Genomic DNA, 23,638 nt, shown 5'->3' on the forward strand with positions numbered 1-23,638 from the left:
AACAAGAGGAAGAAAGAAGGGGAGAGTGGGAGGGAGAGAGGTGAGTGAAGGGGAGAAAGAAAAGACAGTGATGGAGAGAGGAAAGACAGAGAAAAAGAAGAGAGAGGAGGTGAGAGAAAAAGGAGAGTAGAGAAATTGTGAAGGGCATATAATCACTCTCAAAACAGTGGCTTGAAGAAGATAAAATCAATTTTAGTGATATTTAAGATTAAAGCATCTGTAAGATGGCATAATAAATGCATTAACAATTCCAGCCCCTTGTAGAGGAGCACAGGTTCTCCTGGCTGGCAACAGTCCCTGCCTGCTTGCTCCCACCCCCCCAAGCCCATCACCAGTGACATTGTATGACGCACATTCACAGTATTACTCAGAGTTCCTGGCACAGAAACCCTTTACTCTTCACAAAAGAACACCATCCTACATCAAGAGAGCTTCCATTCCTTGGTATTTATTTGGAGTTTTACTCCATGAGAGGGTCGCTCTAAGAAAAGACAGTCTCATCCCTTGTGCCCAACTTACCTTCCTAAAGCTGATTCATGAAATGATGTGATTTATAAAAGATGTTTAAATTGTTTTGAGACTGAATTTATCAAAATGTTTAATAATGTCATGTGATCTTTTATAGGTCTATGGGTGGTTGTCTCTCTCACAACCACAAGTGCCTGGAAGATGTGCAGACCCTCATCATTCCATAATGATTCAGTTTACATTCTGAGCCCTTATCCTTTGGTGGGCTTTTTCTGAAAGACCATGAGAAAACCTGGCCAGCCTAAGGTTCACCTAATCTTAATCATACCCATCTCCATATGACTTTAGGTATCAGTAGACTAAGAAACTCCAGAAACCCGAGGCCCCAGGTGAGAAATCAGTGAAGAGGAGAGTGGAAGGAAGGCAGTTTCCATGGAGGGTGATCACTGCAATCCCACCTGCAGTGTCATCAGTCTGCTAGTGCATAACTTACTCTCCCATACTGGCTGCACTGAGGTGCCCAGAATCTCTGTGTGGGCAGGGAGCCGAAGGTGCAAACTTTATACTTGCTCCTCATCTTCTAACTGACAGGAAGGATCTGAGCAGGGGTAAAATGGTGTCAAGACCTTCTTTACTTACCTTCCCTAAGTTTCTATCAACAGCTAACCAAATCTCTAGAAATGCTCTCTTCAATTATCCACAGAGAGCCTGGGGTCCCTCACACAGTATTTATGCCTCCATGGGAGCTCAGAATAAGCTAATCTTGTCCCCAAGGGGGGAAATCATAGGACGGGTCATTAGAGGGTTTTCTGAGAAGCCTCGAGAGCCATGTTTAGGATGGGTGGATGGCAGTGAAGACTGAACATAGGAAAACAGGATATCAACTTGAAACCATGCCTGCTGTAACCAGAGTGGGGTCATTTTTCCAACAACTTAATCGTTCTGAGGTATCATGCCACAAAGCACTCTCCAGGGTTTCAGATCACCACTTTTGTTTCCTCCTTCTCTAGCTCCTTTGCCCACTTCTCACATCCCCCAGAAAGAAGGAAGGGCAGGGGTCATCTCACAGATGGCTGGGTGAATGTCTGACTGTACCTTTGTACAGTTTCATAAAAGCTCATGGGCCCTGAAGTGTTCCTTTAATGAGACCAGGTGAAAGGAATTCCTGAATACCCACCTCACAGACTGGCAGCTATCATCAGAAATTGTGGCTCCCCATCCCACAGCTTTCTCCAGTCTCATCCAGCCCCATCTGTTATCTAACCAAGACAAGCAGGAAACTTGAGGTGAGGGATTCACTGTTCTCCCCTTTCCTTGACATCCTTACCCCATTTAGCCTGTCCTAGGCTGAAGATCACCTTTCAGAATATAAAGACTGTCCACTCTCCCTGAGGGGTCATCTTCTTCCACAAGTGAGACAAAAACCATTTCCCTTCAGAAACTTCGAGGACCTTGCTGAGCCTCACTCAGGTGTGTGAAGTTAGGCTGGGCTTGTTGACCCCAGTAGAGTCTAGTGGGCCCCAGCTTCTAGAGTGGAGATCTCTTCCCCAAATGCCAGGAGACCAGTGTCTTTATCAGCATCTAGTCATTAGAACTGTTCACTGACATGAACTCAGACGCTGGCACCTCTCAGGAGGGAGCCAGGTCTTTTGTCTTACCTAGGTGTTACCACTTCCACTGACAGCAGACTTCTTCCTCTGATTCACTATGGAGTGATGCAGGTCTGCACATCTTCCAGATACTTGTGGTTGTGAGAGAGACAACCACCCATAGGCTTGTGAAAGATCACATGACATTATTAAACATTTTGATAAATTCAGTCTCAAAATAATTTAAACATCTTCTATAAATCACATCATTTCATGAACACCTACTCTACAGAAGGCATTTAGAACTTCTTTAACCATCCAATAATTGCACTACCCATTTTTCAAAGGAGGAAACTAAGATCTAGAGCAGCACTGTCCAATAGAACTTGCTGTGATGCTGGAAGGTGGTGTTTGAACGGTGAAGTTGGAGAGGAGGTGGGAGATGGGGTTTCTCCCCTCCACCATCACATCAACAACTGTCTTTTCTCCCTACCTTCATCACATGAATATTGATATTCTCCTCCCCTCCACAATCTCTGCATATCAGTCCTGTCTCCAACCTCATTCCCATCCACCAACTCCTCACCAAGTCCCTTCCTACTGGCCATTTCTACTAACACCATCATGCCAATGCAATTCTACCTTTCATGACCACCATCATGACAACCCAGAACCCTACCTCCTCTCCTCAACAACCATCATCACATCAATACTGCCTCCCCCTTCCTCTCTACCACTGCTTTCATAAAATAATCCCCTTCTTACCACCTCTCCTCCATCAGTGTCATAACCCCAAACATGACTCCTTTCCTCTATTACCTCCATCTCACCAATCCTGGCTCCCACTTGCACCCCTCTACCACTTCCACCCATAGCAAATTGCATCCCATGTCCTCCCCTCCGCAATGCCAACATGTTAAATCAGATTTCTAACCCCCTTCTTCCACACCTTCCTCACACCAACATTGAAGACTATTTTCTCCCCTAACTGGTCTTCATTACACAAATTCCACATTCCACAGATCATCATGCCACCACTCCATCACATCAATTCTGACTCCCACCCCTCCACTCCATGACTTCAATCATGTATGCAATCCCCCATCTCTTCTGTGGTCCACCTCCACTGTGCCCACTCTGATTCACACCTCCTAATCCAGGTTTAGGTTGATAACAGTGGTGCAATGGAGGAGTTGAGAAATGATTTGGTTGTGGCAGGAGGCAGGTGCTGGGAGGAGAGGAAGAGGAAGCTAATTATATTAATGGAAATTGTATCTAAATGTAACAAAGACAACATAAAACTAGAGTGTATATGGAAGTCAGGTTAGAGACATAGGTTGCTACTAAAAAAGAAGATGTACATAAAACTACCAACTTGAATATTGACTTATGTCTCCTGGATTTCTACTTCCCTGGTCCCTCAGTGTGAACATATGATGCAGTTCTGAAATGTAAATGGGCTTCTGGGAGGAATTTTGTTTTTCTTACTAAAACAGTTGACATTTTTGCTCCTATCTGCTCTTCTTCCTGCTTTAAAAACAGATAAAATGTCACATATATAGACACAAATCTGTGAACAAAATTTATGGAAATTTGGTTTGATGTCATGAAACTAACTCCAAGATGACAACCTGACACTGGTTGTTATAATTCCAAAAGGATAATGTATGTGAAAATGATATTTAAACTATGATGTACTGCTAAGTGTGGGGTGTGGCAGTTCATGAAATTATTAGTATGATTCCATTGTAAATCATTTTGAGGATATTACATGATATTTATTGTGATTGGAAAAGATAGATATAATTCTTCTAATTATATCTCAGTTGGTATCTGTGATCAAGTCAGCCCTAAGACCTACATCTGTTAATTCCTTGTGTAGTGTGATTTTCCCAGGGAAAGAAATTATGTGACAAGATTGCAGCAGGCAGGTATAAAATACAAAACCATCTATGAAAAAATATACTTTTAAAGAACAATGTGCACAGCTTTAGAAATATCCAGTAAAATCAAAGTGTAGTTTTAAGAAAAGTGAAGAACAGAAATTGTTACCTGAAGACCCAAACTTCCCTCCTCCATCACTCCAACATTGCCTCCCACCCCTTCTCTTCACCACTTCCAAACATCACAAGGCTTTCCATCTCCACTTCTCAACCACCTCCATCACCCCAACCCTGACAAAGACCACCTCACTTCCAAAACCCCCATTAACACAGCCCCACCTCCCACATACCACCCTCTACCACTCACCACAAACCTGTTCACCATCTCTTCTCTTCCACCAAACCACCACATGAAAATCATTTCCCACCTCCTCCCTTCCAATGCCTCCATCTACCATGACTCTGACTTCATTCCATACATCACCTTAATCATGCCAACAACTTCCTCACCTCACCCACTTCGCCACCTCTTTTTATTATTGTTTTTATTATTATGATATTATTTATCATATATTACATCATTAGATTTGATGTAGTGTTCCATGATACATTGCTTGTGTATAACATCCAGTGCTCCATTCAATATGTGCGCTCTTTAGTACCCACCACAAGACTACACCATCCCACACCCCCTCCCCTCTAGAACCCTCAGTTTGTTTCTCAGAGTCTCTCATGGTTTGGTCCCCCCTTCAAACTCCCCCCCTTCATTCTTCCCTTCCTGCTAACTTCTTTTCTTTCTTTCTTTTTTTTTAACATATAATGTATTATTTGTTTCAGAGGTGCAGGTCTCTGATTCAAGAGTCTTACACAATTCACAGTGCTCACCATAGCACATACACGACCCAATGTCTATCACCCAGCCACCGCATCCCTCCCACCCCCCACCATTCAAGCATCTCTCAGTTTGTTTCCTGAGATTAAGAATTCCTCATATCAGTGAGATCATATGATACATGTCTTTCTCCGGTTGACTTATTTCGCTCAGCATAATACCCTCCATTCCATCCATGTCATTGCAAACGGCAAGATTCCATTCCTTTTGATGGCTGCATAATATTCCATTGTATATATATACCATATCTTCTTTATCCATTCTTCTGTCGATGGACATCTTGGCTCTTGTGGACATTGCTGCTATAAACATCGGGGTGCACGTACCCTTTCGGATCCCTACATTTGTATCTTTGAGGTAAATACCCAGTACTGCAGTTGCTGGGTCATAGAGTAGCTCTATTTTCAACTTTTTGAAGAACTTCCATACTGTTTTCCAGAATGATTGCCCCAGCTTGCATTCCCACCAACAGTGTAGGAGGGTTCCCCTTTCTCCTCATCCCCGCCAACATCTGTTGTTTCCTGACTTGTTAATTTTAGCCATTCTGACTGGTCTGAGGTGGTATCTCATTGAAGTTTTGATTTGGATTTCCCTGATGCTGAGCAATGTTGAGCACTTTTTCATGTGTCTGTTGGCCATTTGGATGTCTTCTTTGGAAAAATATCTGTTCATGTCTTTTGCTCATTTCTTGATTGGATCATTTGCTCTTTGGGTGTTGAGTTTGAAAAGTTCATTATAGATTTTGGATACTAGCCCTTTATCTGATATGTCAATTGCAAATATTTTCTCCCATTCTGTCGGTTGTCTTTTGGTTTTGTTGACTGTTTCTTTTGCTGTGCAAAAGCTTTTTATCTTGATGAAGTCCCAATAGTTCATTTTTGCCCTGGCTTCCCTTGCTTTTGGCAATGTTTCTAGGAAGAAGCTGTGGCTGAGGTCGAAGAGGTTGCTGGCTGTGTTATCATTTAGGATTTTGATGGATTCCTGTCTCACATTGAGGTCTTTCAACCATTTTGAGTCTATTTTGTGTGTGGTGTAAGGGAATGGTCCAGTTTTATTCTTCTGCATGTGGCTGTCCAATTTTCCCAACACCATTTGTTGAAGAGACTGTCTTTTTTCCATTGGACATTCTTTCCTGCTTTGTCAAAGATTAGTTGACCATAGAGTTGAGGGTCCATTTCTGGGTTCTCTATTGTGTTCCATTAATCGATGTTTGTGTTTTTGTGCCAGTACCATACTGTCTTGATGATGACAGCTTTGTAATGGAGCTGGAAGTCCGGAATTGTGATGCCACCAGCTTTGCTTTTCTTTTTCAACACTCCTCTGGCTATTCGGGGACTTTTCTGGTTCCATACAAATTTTAGGATTATTTGCTCCATTTCTTTGAAAAAAGTTGATGGTTATTTTGATAGGGATTGCATTGAATGTGTAGATTGTTCTAGGTAGCACTGACATCTTCACAATATTTGTTCTTCTAATCTATAAGCATGGAATATTTTTCCATTTCTTTGTGTCTTCCTCAAATTCTTTCATGATATTTTATAGTTTTCTGAGTACAGATTCTTTGCCTCTTTGGTTAGATTTATTCCTAGGTATTCTATGGTTTTGGGTGCAATTGTAAATGGGATCGACTCCTTAATTTCTCTTTCTTTTGTCTTGTTTTTGGTGTATAGGAATGCCACTGATTTCTGTGCATTGATTTTATATCCTGCTAATTTACTGAATTCCTGTATGAGTTCTAGCAGTTCTGGGGTGGAGTCTTTTGGGTTTTCCACATAAAGTATCATATCATCTGCAAAGAGTGAGAGTTTGACTTCTTCTTTGCTGATTCGGATGCCTTTTATTTCTTTTTGTTGTCTAATCGCTGTGGCTAGGACTTCTAATACTATGTTGAATAGCAGTGGTGAGAGTGGACATCCCTGCTGTGTTCCTGACCTTAGGGGGAAAGCTTTCACTTTTCCCCCATTGAGAATGATATTTGTTGTGGGTTTTGCATAGATGGCTTTTATGATATTGAGGTATGTACCCTCTACCCCTATACTCTGAAGAGTTTTGATCAAGAAAGGATGCTGTACTTTGTCAAATGCTTTTTCTGAATCTATTGAGAGGATCATATGGTTCTTGTTCTTTCTTTTATTAATGTATTGTATCACATTGATTGATTTGCAGATGTTGAACCAACCTTGCAGCCCAGGGATAAATCCCACTTGGTCATGGTGAAGAATCCTTTTAATGTACTGTTGGATCCTGTTGGCTAGTGTTTTGGTGAGAATTTTTGCATCCATGTTCATCAAGGATATTGGTCCATAATTCTCCTTTTTGATGGGGTCTTTGTCTGGTTTGGTGATCAAGGTAATAGTGGCCTCATAAAACCAGTTTGGAAGTTTTCCTTCCACTTCTATTTTTTGGAATACTTTCAGAAGAATAGGTATTAATTCTTCTTTAAATGTTTGGTAGACTTCCCCTGGAAAGCCATCTGGCTCTGAGCTTTTGTTTGTTGGGAGATTTTTGATGACTGCTTCAATTTCCTTAGTGGTTATAGGTCTGTTCAGGTTTTCTATTTTTTCCTGGTTCAGTTTTAGTAGTTGATACATCTCTAGGAATGCATCCATTTCTTCCTGATTATCTAATTTGCTGGCATATAGTTGCTCATAATATGTTCTTATAATTGTTTGTATTTCTTTGGTGTTGGTGGTGATCTCTCCTCTTTCATTCATGATTTTATTGATTTGGGTCATTTCTCTATTCTTTTTGATAATTCTGGCCAGGGGTTTATCAGGCCAGCTCCACCTCCCACTACATCTATTCCAACCTTCATTCATTCCCCCCCTTCATTACTACCATCACAAAATCCCAGTTTCCTGCCTTCATCCCAGCACTGGCATCACACCAACTTAGACTCCCATTTCCTCCCCTTGAATAGTACCATCCAATAACACTTCCTTTCCCTTTCTTCCCTCCACCACTTCCATCACACTAACACACCTCTCATTGCTATACCTTCATTACTGAAAGCTCCTCATCTCATAATTTCTTATCCTTTCCTCCATCAGACTAAGACTAATTCCCACTGCCTCTTCTGCATAACCATTACCACACCACTCCATCTCCAGATCCTCCCTTCATCCACCTCCAATATTCCAAACTTACCTTCTACTGCCTTTTCTCCACCATCTCCACCACACAAAACCTGATTCTCACCTCCTCCCCACCACAACCTCCATTGGAGTAGCCTGCTTCCTATTTCCTCCCCTCCACCATTAGTTTTGATGTAGTGTTCCATGGTTCATTGTTTGTGTATAACACCCAGTGCTCCATTCAATATGTGCCCTCTTTAATACTCATCACCAGACTAACCCATCCCCACACCCACTCCCCCCTAGAACCCTCAGTTTGTTTCTCAGAGTCCATAGTCTCTCATGGTTCATCTCCCTGTCCGATTTTCCTCCCTTCATTTTTCCCTTCTTACTATCCTTTTTTTTTTAACATATAATGCATTATTTGTTTCAGAGGTACAGGTTTGTGATTCATCATTCTTACACAATTCACAGTGCTCACCATAGCACATACCCTCCCCAATGTCTATCACCCAGGCACCCTTCCCCTCCCACCCCCCACCTCTCCGGGAACCCTCAGTTTGTTTCCTGAGATTAAGAATTCCTTATATCTGTTAGATCATATGATATGTGTCTTTCTCTGATTGACTTATTTTGCTTAGCATAATACCCTCTAGTTCCATCCACATCTTTTCAAATGGCAAGATATCGGTTTTTTGATGGCTGCATAATATTCCATTGTAGATATATATACCACAACTTCTTTATCCATTCATCTGTTGACATCTTGGATCTTTCCATAGTTTGGCTCTTGTGGACATTGCTGCTATAAACATTGGGGTTCATGTACCCCTTCAGATCCCTACATTTGTATCTTTGGGGTAAATACCCAGTAGTGCAATTGCTGGGTCATATTGTAGCTCTATTTTCAACTTTTTGAGGAATTTCCATAGTGTTTTCCAGAGTGGTTGCACCAGCTTGCATTCCCACCAACAGTGTAGGAGGGTTCCCCTTTCTCCACATCCTTGCCAACATCTGTAGAGCAATCTACACATTTAATGCAATCCTTATCAAAATACCTCAACTTTTTTCAAATAAATTGATTTTTTTTAAGTCAGCTGTACACCCAATATGGGGCTTGAACTCATGACTCTGAGATCAAGAGTCACATGCTCTACCAACTGAGCCAGCCAGGCATTCCACATCCATCATACTAATCTCACCACTCTACTGCTCCTGTCACACCAATGCTGACTTCCATCTACTCTCCTCTACAAACACAACCAACCCATCTTCTACCTTATTCCCTCCACCAACTCCATTATAGCAACACTGTTTCCCATTTCTTCTCCTCCTGTCCTCCACCACACAAAATTCATTTCTCATCTCCTCCATTGCACCACTGTTATCAACCTAAACCTGGATTAGGAGGTGTGAATCAGAGTGGGCACGGTGGAGGTGAACCACAGAAGAGATGGGGGATTGCATACATGATTGAAGTCATGGAGTGGAGGGGTGAGAGTCAGAATTGATGTGATGGAGTGGTGGCATGATGATCTGTGGAATGTGGAATTTGTGTAATGAAGGCCAGTTAGGAGAGAAGGTAGTCTTCAATGTTGGTGTGATGAGGGTGTGGAAGAAGGGGGTTAGAAATCTGATTTAACATGTTGGCATTGCGGAGGGGAGGACATGGGATGCAATTTGCTATGGGTGGAAGTGGTAGAGGGGTGCAAGTGGGAGCCAGGATTGGTGAGATGGAGGTAATAGAGGAAAGGAGTCATGTTTGGGGTTATGACACTGATGGAGGAGAGGTGGTAAGAAGGGGATTATTTTATGAAAGCAGTGGTAGAGAGGAAGGGGGAGGCAGTATTGATGTGATGATGGTTGTTGAGGAGAGGAGGTAGGATTCTGGGTTGTCATGATGGTGGTCATGAAAGGTAGAATCACAAATGGCATGCTGGTGTTGGTAGAAGTGGCCAGTAGGAAGGGACTTGGTGAGAAGGAGTTGGTGGATGGGAATGAAGTAGGAGACAGGACTGATATGTAGAGATTGTGGAGGGGAGAAGGAGAGTATCAATTTTCATATGATGAAGGTAGGGAGAAAAGACAGTTGTTGATGTGATGGTGGAGGGGAGAAACCCCATCTCCCACCTCCTCTCCAACTTCACCATTTAAACACCACCTTCCAGCATCACAGCAAGTTCTATTGGACAGTACTGCTCTAGATCTTAGTTTCCTCCTCTGAAAAATGGGTAGTGCAATTATTGGATGGTTAAAGTTCTGAATGCCTGCTGTAGAGTAGGTGTTCAATGAAATTAGTTTTCTACCTGTCCCTAAACTTTATCCTTGAAACTGTGGCCTCTCCCTGGATTTTGGTTAAAAATTTGGGATATTCTGGAGTGATTAATTCTGGGTCTTCTGCTTTATCACTACATTTGTACCTGCCTCAGAATCTGGATGCAGGAATGAAAGAGTGAGTAAGTGAACGAACATCCCACAAAGATGAGTAGCAGCAAAATTGAAGGATCAAGGTGCTCAGAAAGTAAAGAAAGTAGGGCTATAGTGGTCACCATAGGAGACATCTGCCCTTTCTTTCTTACTGAGATTCTCACTGTGCTTCCTTCTGAAGCAAAGAACTGATGAACTAATGAACTGATGAACTTGTGGCCATCCATGCTCTGGGCCCATACCCAGGGACCCACTATGGCTAGCAGTTGAATAGTGCTTCAGACTTTATGAAAAACGTTCCCAGTTTTACCTTACTGAATCCTAACAGCAGTCAACATCATGTGCCATTCATCCCTGACCCCTTCTATCCCATAGCCAACTCCCGTTTCTCTTGCATTGGCTTCCTATTCTCTTCTAGTCCCCTTTCTGTTGAGTCACCTCAGGGTTCTATCTTCCTTCCTCCTCCCTCCCCATTCCCTTCTGTTTATCTGAGTGTGCACATCAAGCACCCTGGCTTAAAATTCATACACTGATAATTGCCACATCTGTGTCCTCAACCCTGACATTTCCCCTGAATTCAAGATTATTTTATGCATCTCTTTATCTCCTCATAGATATGTAGCAGACATATAAAACTGAACATATCCAAACAGAACTAACCTCATGAAATCTGTCCTTCCCAGCTCTTCCTCATCTCTCTAAAAGAACTGTGTCAGAAAGAGCTAGAAGCATCTGAGACCAAAATTCTAAGAGTCGGCCATGATTCTTCATTTTCCTTCATAACCCACATTTAGTTCAATACAGATTCCATTCACACTTTCTCTAAAATCCATCATGAATCCACCTATTTCCCTCCACCTTTATCCTAACAGCTCAAGCCAATCCACAATTATGTCTGGCCTAGATGAGACCTTGGCCCTAACTATCTTTCTCCCTGCCCCCCCCCAAAAAAAAACCATATTCACTCAGTGGTAGAGAGTGATCTTTATAAAGTGTAGGTCAGATCATAGCACTTCACTGCTCATAAACTTCAAAGGCATTCCCTATGGGATACAGCATAGAATTCACTAGGACCTGTTCTTGACCTATCTCTTAACTCCCTCACTCCATTGCAGCTGCTCTGGCCCTCTTGATGCCTTTGCACTTGCCAAGCTGTGTCCAGTCTCAGGCACTTGTACTTGATGTTTTTCTGCCTGGAGTCCTCTCCCCCATTATTTCAAGGCTGACCTATCCTATCACTTGGACTTTGGCTGAGCTACGCCTTATTAAATAATGCCACTTAGAAGGTGCATCATATTCTCCCACTTGTTTTTTATTTTTTTGGTAATTTTTATAACACTTATTATCTCAAATTATTTTATTCACTGAATTGCTTACTGCTATAGACTGAATTATGTCCTTCAAAATTCATAGGTTGAAGCTCTAATCTTCTATATTTGGAAATAAGGCTTTTTGGTGACATTTAAGGTTAAATGAGGTCGTAAGTGTGGAATCCTAATCTAATAGGATTGATGGACTTATAAGAAGAGTAAGAGAGACAGCGATCTCTCCCTTTCTCTCCCTGCACATATTCATGCACCAAGAAAAGGCCTTTGTGAGGTCATAATGAGAAAGTAGCTGTCTATAAGCCAAGAAGAGAGATCTTGCCAGGAACTCAATTGTCTACAACCTTGATCTTGGACTTCTAACCTCCAGAACTGTGAGAAATAAATGTCTGCTGTTTAAGCCTCCTACTCTACAGTATGTTGTTATGGCATCCCAAGGAGACCAGTACACTTATCTATCTATTGTATTTACTGTCTGTCTCCTCACCAATGAAATATAAATGACATGAAGTCAGGGACTCTTAAGCACTGAATGCTGAGCCTAGAACAGTACCTGGTACAGATTCAAGGCTCAGCATATGCTTGATGAATTAGGGAAATAATGCCTAAATGGGCATTGCAGGAGCTATTTCTGACTTATCCATTTTTTAGAATTTTTATTTAAATTCAAGTTAGTTAACATACAGTGTAATATTAGTTTCAGGTGTAGGATTCAGTGATTTAACACTTACATACAACACCTGGTGCTCATCACAAGAAGTTCCCTGCTTAATACTCATCACCTATTTAACCCATTCCTCTCTCCTACCTCCTCTCCAGTAACCATCAATTTGTTCTCTGTAGTTAAGTGTCTGTTTTGTGGTTTTCCTCTTTTTTGCCCCTATTTTTATTTGTTTTGTTTCTTAAATTCCACATGAGTGAAATCATATGATATTTGTCTTTTTCTGACTGATTTATTTCACTTAGCATAATACTCTCTAACTCCCTCCAAGTCATTGCAAATGGCAAGATTTCATTCTTTTTTATGGCTGAGTCATATTCCACTGTGTGTGTGTGTGTGTGTGTGTGTGTGTGTGTGTGTGTGTGTGTGTGTATACTTCTTTATCCATTCATCAGTCAATGGGCATTTGGGCTCTTTCCATAATTTGGATATTGTAGATAATGCTGCTGTAAACATCAGAGTGCATGTATCCCTTCAAATTAGTATTTTTGTATTTTTTGGGTAAATACCTAGTAGTGCAATTGCTGGATCATAAGATAGTTCTATTTTTAATTTTTTGAGGAACGTCCATACTCCTTTCCAGAGAGGCTGCACCAGTTTTAATTCCCACCAACAGTATAATAGGGGTCCCTTTTCTCTGCATCCTCACTAACACTTGTTTCTTATGTTGTTAATTTTAGCCATTCTAACTGTTGTGAGATGATATCTCATTGTAGTTTTGATTTGTATTTCTCTGATGATGAGTGATGTTGAGCATCTTTTCATGTGTCTGTTAGCCATCTTGACCTACCCATTTTTAAGATAAGGAACCTAAAGTCCAAATCAGCTGGTAAGTAGCAAACCTAGACTCAAATTCAGAATCTCTGAGCCGCAGTCTAGTGCTCATATCAGCTATAACTACCACTTCCTCTAAAAGAAATTAATGCAAATATAAATTCAAATAATGCTTTTAAAGGTATGAACTACCTTTTTTGTTAGTTTATTTGATCCTCAGAACTCCAGGGTAGCCAGGGGAACATGATGTTTAATTTAAATAATAAAGAAACCTAGGCTTTCAGCAGTTCTGATGTTCTTTATAGTCATAGCCATTCTGAGTTCTGTCCCAGCTTCTTGAAGTGAAAGAGAGTCTGGGAGGAGCAGGAAAGCAGGAGTTGCCTACCCACTTAAAATATGATGAAAATATATTTTGAAATGTATGATGAAATATAGGCTGGGCAAGGGGAAGTTGAGGTGCTAGTCCTGGAAGGAGGCAAGCCATGGCCGATGAGCTGCCCCTGATGGAGGAGATGAAGTTTTTGAGACGATCAGCAGCCTGGATTCTAGGGTGTGCCTGTGACCAGAGCAAACCCAGCCTCTCTGGACCTTTGTTTCCCAATCTCTGAAAGGAGGTCTTGACACTATTTCCTGCCCCAAGCTACTGATTTGTCCCTATCCCTTCTTCCCACCTCCCTGCAGGGACAACTAGAAGGCTGCCCTGAATTTGAGTCCAGCCCTTTGGCCAGGATTCGCCTATGCCTACCTTCCCAGTGGTAGAGCCTGTCGTGGCCTCTGTCCTGCAGGAGAAAAGAGATTGACCATGGCTGCAGCTTTTCTTCTTTTAATTGGAAACCTGTCCTGGGATGTTTTATCAGGACTTTTGCTCCCAGACATCCCTCTTTCTACAGACCCAGTTGCTCTTCAGGATTTAAAGCCCTAAATCCTCCTCTTCAGAACCAGCTGCTCCCTGAACCCAAACCCCAGCCCACCTTGGCACAACCCTAGAGAAATGTCCTCTAGGAGCTAAAATTACAGAATGGCATGCCATGAGGGAGGCATACAACATGACCTACACAGTGCCCTGGCACATAGGAAACACCAAAGACTCACTGCCACTTCCCAGTTTTGTTGAAGCAGAGCACAGAAGTCTTTGGATATTCTCAGAGGTGTCAGATCTGTAAGCTAAGGGGCTGTTACTAGGTGGACAGGGGTCTGCTAGTCTTCCCTTTGAATTGGAAGGTAGAGTTTCAGGGTATGTAACATGCAGTCTCAGTAAAATTTAATTCTTTGTTTCTATAAGCACAAACAATCATTTGAAGTGGCAGAATAATTCTTCTCTGGTTATTAATTATAAGGAAGCTGATATACAACTTAGGTTAAAATTTTAAAAAAGATGTACAATATCCTGATTCAATAAGTTTATTTCTCAGATTCTTGAATCAATGCCAGCCAGTGTTGGACTGCAGGATAAAATACCTTTCACCTGCAGTGTTATCTTGCAGGTGGATACTTCCTGCAAGTACATATGGAGTCCCTGAATGGAGTGACATGAGGTTCAAGAGCTTGGTGCAGAGCCCTTAGGAGCAACTTCCCATAGACCTTTCAGAAGTTACCTTTCATGGTGAGCTGGGTTGTCAGAAATTTCCAGTTACTTCCTCATCTCCTCTGATTAACTCTCACAGCACCCCCACTCTCTCCACATCTTCCACTTTTATTTGTAAAATAGAAAACTAGATTTCTGTTGCATGAAGTTTCAAAGCAAAAGAAAAAAGAGATTGCTAATGCCCAGCCTCACTTCATTACATGTCCCACACCCTGGGGCAAACAGAAAAGTCATGCAATGATATCCCAGTCAGTCCTGTGCACTCAGGATAGTGTTCTTCCTTAAAATAGAGAGTCTTTTCTCTTCTATCCTCTATATAAAATTGAAATGACATTATGTAGTCTTTTAAATTCTGTTTGTTGAACCAAATTGAATTTAAGACTGTTCTGAGAGTATCTATCCCTTTTCCCCAGAAGCCATATAGTTTGAAAATAAAATGGACAAGACTTGGAGACATAAAGTCTTAAAGTCACTTAAAGTGAGTGATAAGACAAAGGGAGGTGTGGACAATAAATCTTATATTTCTGGCTCAATGAACTGGTTGGATAATGATGCCATTTACTGAGATAACAAAGACTACATAAGAACAGGTTGATGAGAGAAGAATGGCATTTGGAACATTCATTTTTGGATCCCAGTGGGCCACTGCAGTGAAATTGTCATGTGGACAGTCTGTTGTTCCCAAGAGAGGTCTGGGCTGGAGGTGTGGATCTACATTGTTGGCACATGAATGCCATAGTGGGGGTGCACTCACCTAGGGAGAGATGTAGCTACATGGCTGTCCTCCTGGGAATGTTTTGCAGAGCTCAAGATGTCCTTAGGGAAGCTGGTGTCCCCTCTGACTCTCAAATAAAAGTATGCATTGTTTTAACATACCTTCCACTTCAGCTCTGCAGGGCTTATGTGAGTAAGAATGACTTCCCTGTTTCAAATTGAATTGTGGGACATAAAGAAGTGGGTTTATGTAAGGAAACCAATTGTTTTTAAAGCTGATGGTCCACACCTGGCTGCAACATCATTTTATTTAAAAAAATCACATTTAGAGTAGTTTAAAGCTTGGGATATAATCACATCATGTAAACTTGGTAACTCAGAACAATCTATATTCATTATATAAAAATCACTGACAGGATAATTGCAAATTTAAGTAACTCTGCTTTCTTAATTATAAAAACATTTTTTATATTATCATCTCTACATAGTGGGAATAATAAAATTATTATTAATATTGGATAGAGTTACATTTGGTATTTGTATAGAGACTCCCATCCTCAAAATACTTTGCTGCTTGGTCACTCACATGCTGTCATTAGCCAGGACAAACACAATCTCTCTTCCTACTTTGTCCAAAACATTCCTGGTGAGAGGCAACCTCCATGTCTGCTTCCCCTCCTATCTCTTCCTCTCTCTGTTTCTTCCCTTACAGAGTCCAAATCTCATTCATTTGGGTTGGTTCAAAACTAATTAGCAAGTCTCCACCTTAGCTGTTCCACCACCTAACACACTATCACATTTTCATGCACAGTTTTATATTTAATAAATGACAAAAGATTTCTAATTTCTAACCATACGCTGTAAATTTGAGGTTTTGCATCCTATAATGTGGTTAGTCATTATAATGACCTTATTTTGTTATCCTTGTCATAGGCTAATGTGGCCGCATCAACTGTCTAAATGGAAATATTTGCATCTCCAGCCCCATTCTTTAATATCCTCCAGAGTAAAAAAAGAAACAGCTATTAAAACACAAAACATATAAGTATATTAATTCAGCTCAACAAGTATAACTGGTGAGCATCTAGCCCACCACAGAACCCACCAGATGTGACTGATCATATCCTATAGTTTCCACTGTTCTCTCAGGAATCACCCTGTTTGACGGTCTCTTCCCTCAAGCTCGGGAGGCTGAGAGATGCAGTTTAAAAACTATATAACAGGAAAACAAATAGAACTAGGCCTGTTTGATGGGAGAAGGTGTTTCATCTCCCTGAGGCTCAATGTCTTCATCATTGATGACCTATGGAGTTGGCACCAGGGTCCTGGCCCTACCATGGGAAGCTCTGTTTGGTAGGTCTAGAGAAAGCTTAAGCAGCTGCATATTGAAAATCTCCACAATGATTGCAATGCCACCTAGATTTATAAACATTAGTTTAATTCAGTGTTTCTCAAATGTTAGTATGCAGATTCCAATTTGGTATTTCTAACATAGAATCTAAGATTCTGCATTTCTAACACGCTCCAAGAGGTGCCGATGCTGCTGGTACATGGATCACAATTTGAGCATCAATATTCTAGATGTTTCTAAACCTTGACTGCGTATCAGAACCATTCAAGTCTTCCCCTATTCAATAAGATCTATGGAACTATAAGTAGAACCTCATCAGTGTGACCCAGGCTCATTATTCAGATATTTTCTCTATGGAATATGATCAGTGACCCAAATACTGTAGAAGGTTAGAGTTTATTAATCCTGATTACAGTGACACTGGTGAGACTGTTATTGGTTTCTGAGACTCAGGAACATCAAGAAAGATGTTCCACTATGGTTCTTTCACTTGATGAGCCTTGTTTTCAACTTTTCCTTTACAAGATGTTCAATCTTGTTCCAAATAAATCTATTTTTTATTTGTCAAAGTATCTTTCTCTCACCTACAACTAAAGAAGCTTAACTGATATTTTTTGTGCATATTGTATAACTTCTCAGAATTATGCTTAACCTACATGTTAGTATTGTTTTCATACAGTGATATGGTGATAAACCACCTACCTTATCCCACATCTCTGTCCCAAACTGGAATTCCAAGTCTTAGAGAACATACCCGTCATCTACTCCTGCCATATATTTTGGTTTGACTTTGCATAAAGAAGTTCTTTAAGGCAGGTTGTTGATTAAATAAATGATTATACAGAAAAGATAAAAACTTCTGCCCAAGCTGACTCTTACTTCTTAGAAGGATTGGTCAAGGTTAAAATGTGAAGCAAGCAGTTTGTGATTAGCATATTCCTTCTTCCTTTTCTTCACGTTCTTTGTTCACTTGTTTTTATCTCCAGCCTCCTCAACATTTGCCCTGTAGGGACATATAGATCAAGTATATCCCAAAGACTTTCACCAAAGAACAACTTTCCTGTCTTGATTCTCAGCCCTCCTATCTTCTTTTCAATATAACAAATAGACAATATAGGTGAATAGTTTAAAATTGATGTCAAAAAATAAAAATAAAAAAATAAAATTGATGTCAATAGCAAATAATAGTTCAATGAATTTTTGAGGATTTTGTTCTGTCCCACAGATGGAAACTAACAGTGGATTTTACGCACATGTGCCACTATCAGTTATCGTCCAGGACAAATGCAAGAGCCACTATCAGTTATCGTCCAGGACAAATGCAAGACTTGCTTCTCTCCCCCTCCCTCCCATCCTCGCCTACATCTCCCTCACCCACCCACCCCCACCCCACACACTAATTACTCCCCAAGGATGAGTCAGTGTGGCAACAATGGCTCTTACAACATCTTCTATTTCATGTGCTCTCTTTACAAGGAGATCTTGACATCCCAGCCATGGAATGGTGGTGTCCTTTTTCTTCCCCTCAAATGTGACTGGGGCTTGGTGACCACCTTGACCAATGGAGTACAGTGAAAGTGACATAATTTTACTTCCAAAACTAGCGCATAAAAGTGATACAGCTTTATCCCCATTCTCCTGGAATGTTTGCTCTTGGAAACCAGCCACCATGATGTGAAGGAAACCAAGAAGCCACACAGAGAGGCCACATAGAGGTGACCTGGCCAATTATCCCATCCAGGGCCCAGATAACAACCAACATCATTGCATGTGAACAAGGAAGGCTTCAGATAGTTTCGGACCCCAGCTATCAAGATGTCTCCAACTTTCGGGCACCTGGGTGGCTCCTTCGGTTGAGCCACTGCCTTCAGCTCGGGTCATGATCCTGGAGTCCCAGGATCGAGTCCCGCATCGGACTCCCTGTTCAGCAGGGAGTCTGCTTCTCCCTCTGACCCTCCCCCCTCTCATGCTCTCTCTCTCATTCTCTCTCTCTCTCAAATAAATAAAATCTTAAAAAAAAAAAGATGTCTCCAACTTTCAAGTCTTCCAAGCTGAGGATGCAGACATTGTGGAAAAGACAGAAGACACTCTACTTGCGTAATCCAAGAGCACAAGGAAATATGTGCTATTTCACATTGGCAAGTTTGGGACATTTGTTAGGCAACAATAATAACTGGACAGTTGGAATCAAGGACAGGAAATTCCAAGTTCTGTGTCAGTGCCTAGCTATACTGCCCATGATTAGTTTTCAGAGGAAGCACATGAGGGCATGGCCCCCTTTTTTTCTTACTTATTCATATGGCTATAGTGGTAAGTACCCAGAGGCCAGTTTTTCTCTCTGAATGTCTCACTTCCTCTTGCTAAAAAAGTATAAATAAATAAACAAATAAACAAATGAAATTCAACTGAATTTTAAAGATCTTACTGGCTTATTCAATAATTAGTGAATCAGGCAGCATCCAAAATAACAGATAGAAAGGACCCACCCCTAAGGAGCTGTGCAATATGAAAGACTTATAGGCAGAAGGGAGCCAGAACAAGGAAGTTTATATATATAAAACAGATTTATATATATATTTTTAAAGATTTTATTTATTTATTTGACAGAGAGAGAGACAGCGAGAGAGGGAACACAAGCAGGGAGAGTGGGAGAGGCAGAAGCAGGCTTCCCGCTGAGCAGGCAGCCTGATGTGGAGCTAGATTCCAGGACCCTGGGATCATGACCTGAACTGAAGGCAGACGCTTAACAACTGAGCCACCCAGGTGCCCCAACAACGAAGTTATATTAAACAAACAAACAAATAAACAAACAAAAGGCAGATTGATTATGTCAAGGCCACTTTCCTTTAGGGAATGGAAGGGACTATTACACAGATTACCTAACTAGTGCCAATTAGGCAATTCCTGATTGGCTTAATATTCCATTTCTGGGAGAGGTGAAACTGTAGTTAAATCAGTTTGGTAACATGAATTTTAGCATAAGCAACTCCATTTAGGGTCTGTTGTCTTGTTTTTAACAATTTCCCTCTTTTGATCAGACACTGCCTCACTGAGAGATGTGATCAAAATTTAAGTTATTAACAATACTCCCAGCTACCTCTCTGGAGTTCTTACAGGTTTGTTTTTTGTTTGTTTGTTTTGTTGTTGTTGAAACACTTTTTGGAATTGACAGGTCATGACACTGGTTTCACATTCTCTAAGTTGGGATAATTCTCTTTATTCTTTTTCTGATATTCTATCCTTAGGGAGATAATTTGCTTGGTATTTAGCTGCAGTGAATACAGTGCACTAGGAAGGCTACTATGATAATTATAGACAGGATAATTCTTAAAGTCTGAAGTGTGATTTGGAATTGATGCAAAAGTTGGATATTCATCCATTCTGATGGCTGAGTAATATTCCATTGTATATATGGACCACATATCTCCAAGAGCTAAACCAATCAAAATCAAATAAACAAAACAAAACAAAAACCTAATGAAGGAGTCACATTCTTAAGACAACTGGTTTAATCTTATATAGCTGAGTCGACTTCAGCAGAAGTATCAATCCAAGTGCAGCAAGTGGTGTTGGGCATAGTGTGAACACATTCTTGTTCTGCTAAAATATAATCAAGGGCTAGCCTATTATTGAGAACAACTTTGTCCAAAGAGTCTAAAGATTTTGGTTGGGCAACTATTACTGAAGCAGCAGATTCTGCAATATTTTCAAGTAAAAGAGAGAGGTTTCTAATCATAGCCTCATTTGCATTTACTCCTAGCTAGAGGAACAGTAATTTACCAAAAGAAGTGAATTTTGAATCATGAATGCCTCCTGGTATTTTCCATTTGGGTCTGTGGCTCAGGACTGAAAAGGTGACAGCAATGGAGATTAGTAAAAATTAAGGGTTTATAGACCATAAGAGGTGGTTTTATTTTGATTACACTTCCCTCGTATCCCTTTTTTTGTACAGAGCACGAACACAAGATTCACTAAGTTTAGTATTTCTTAGCCAGAGAGAGAGGAAAATGGATTCTCTGAGTTCTTTCAGAGAAATTGAGGCATTGGAAATCAGAGAAGTTTGTGATGGGCAGAACTATAGTACCAGCATCATGGCAAATTCAACAGTCATTTAGAGATTGGATTATCCCTAGCCCTTTGTAATGGCCTGAGATAGGAGAACAGTGATATTTTCTTTCTAGGTCAGAAGAAAGGTAAACAAAAGAATCATAAAGACCAATGGTGTAAGAATTAGGAAAAGGGTGTTTAGAGAGGGAGAGGAATGAGAGGAAAAATTTTGGTCAGATCAAAAATTTGATTTGGGAAAGTTTGTCATATTTAAAATATCAAGAGGTTTTGGATACATATGATTTCACTCATATGTGGAATTTCAGAAATTAAAAAAAAAGAGCATAGAAAAATAAAGAAAGACAGAGAGAGGAAAACTAAGAGAAACAGACTCTTAACTATAGAGAACAAACTGAGGGTTACTAGAGAGGAGGTGAGCAGGGAGATGGGTTAAACAGTGATGGGGATTAAGGAGGGCACTTGTGATGAGGACTGCATGAATGTCGTAAGCCAGCTTCTAAAGGTATTATATAAGGTAAAATTATATATTGATTATATAAGGTAAAATTCTCTTTTTTCTCTCTCTCTTCTCAACATTCTGTGTCATTTTGTCCTTTATCTCTTTTTTCTCTCTCTCTTCTCAACATTCTGTGTCATTTTGTCCTTTATCTCTTTCCCATTCTGACATAACCAGTTTTACTTATGATAAATTTACTTTATTTTCCTTTCACAAAAGTGCATCTCTGTGACTCACATCTTTGCTTAGTTAAAAACACATCCTATTTTCATGTATACAGAGGTGTTTTCCTTATTTGTAGTAGTTTTAATTATATTTATTAATTAAAATTCTTACCTCTTAAAAACCTCAATTTCTATTGAAAACTAATAAGTATGCAATTCTGAACTTTCTGTTACATAAGCATTCTTTAAATAGTCAAATTTATGGATACATTTTAAAATTCTGGAAACACACTGCCTCATAGTATAATTTTTCAATGTGGCACAAGATGTTTACTAATGGACCCAAATATGTTTTGTTCCTCTGTTATAAGAAGCTGAAGACAAGTTAACCTTTGTTCAGTAATTAATGTTTGATTTATCTTACTTGGAAATGCTCTATATAGTCAATGAGTATATCATTTAACTTAAGTTTTTCTTTCCTTTTTTTGTTATGTTAGTCACCATACATTACATCATTAGATTTGATGTAAAGTACCATGATTCATTGTTTGCATATAACACCCAGTGCTCCATGCAATACGTGCCCTCCTTAATACCCATCACTGGGCTAACCCATCCTCCCACCTCCCTCTCCTCTAAAACCCTCAGTTTGTTTCTCGTAGTCCATAGTCTCTCATGGTTAGTCTCCCTCTCCGATTTCCCTCAATTCAGTTTTCCCTTCCTTCTCCTAATGTCCTCTATGCTATTCCTTATGTTCCACAAATAAGTGAAAACATATGATAATTGACTTTCTCTACTTGACTTATTTCCCTTAGCATAATCTTTTCCAGTTTCATCCATGTTGATGCAAAAGTTGAGTATTCATCCATTCTGATGGCTGAGTCATATTCCATTGTATATATGGACCACATTTTCTTTATCCATTTGTCTGTTGAAAGATATCTTGGCTCTTTCCACAGTTTGGCTATTGTGGAAATTGCAGCTATGAACATTGGGATGCATGTGGGAAACAGAACGCTGCACAAATGGCCCTTCTTTTCCTTACATCTGTGTCTTTGGGGTAAATACCCAGTAGTGCAATTGCTGGGTCATAAGGTAGCTCTATTTTTAATTTTTTGAGGAACCTCCCCACTGTTTTCTAAAGTAGCTGTACCAACTTGCATTCCCACCAACAGTGTAACATTTGTTGTTTCTTGCCTTGTCAGTTTTTGCCATTCTAACTGGTGCAATGTGGTATCTCAATGTGGTTTTGATTTGAATTTCCCTGGTGGCTAATGAAGATGAACAGTTTTTCACGTGTCTGTTAGCCATTTGTATGTATTCTTTTGAGAAGTTTTGTTTTTCTTTTTCAACATTTCCTTCATGATCCGGGGTCTTTCCTGGTTCCATAGAAATTTTAGGATTGTTTGTTCCAGCACTTTGAAAAATGCTGTTGGAATTTTGATTGGGATGGTGTTGAAGGTATAGATTGCTCTGGAGAGCATAGACATTCTAACAATGTTTATTGTCTGACCCATGAGCATGGAGTGTTTTTCCATCTTTTTGTGTCTTCTTCAATTTCTTTCATAAGTGTTCTGTAGTTCCTAGAGAATAGATTACCTCTTTGGTTAGGTTTATTCCAAGGTATCTTATGGTTTTTGGTGTTATTATAAATGGAATCATTTCTCTAATTTCTCTTTCTACAGTTGCATTATTAGTGTATAAGAAAGCAACTGATTTCTGTGCATTGATTTTGTATCCTTCCACATTCCTGAATTGCTCTATGAGATCTAGTAATTTGAGGGGTGAAGTTTGGGTTATCCACATAAAGTATCATGTCATCTGCAAAGAAAGAGACTTTGACTTCTTCTTTGCCAATTTGAATACCTTTTATTTCTTTTTTGTTTTCTGATTGTTGTTACTAGGACTTCTAGTACTATGTTGAGCAAGGGTGGCTAGAGTGGGCATGCTTGCTATGTTCCTGATCTTAAGGGAAAGGCTCTCAGCTTTTCCCCATTGAGAATGATATTCACTGTGGGTTTTTCACAGGTGGATTTTATGATCTTGAGGAATGTTCCCTCTATCCCTATACTCTGAAGAGTTTTAATCAGGAAAGGATGCTATATTT

This window comes from Eumetopias jubatus, unplaced genomic scaffold, assembly GCF_037043125.1.
Source record: "Eumetopias jubatus isolate StellerSeaLion01/CBP00866 unplaced genomic scaffold, mEumJub1_p1.0 scaffold_13, whole genome shotgun sequence".
Taxonomy (NCBI): domain Eukaryota; kingdom Metazoa; phylum Chordata; class Mammalia; order Carnivora; family Otariidae; genus Eumetopias; species Eumetopias jubatus.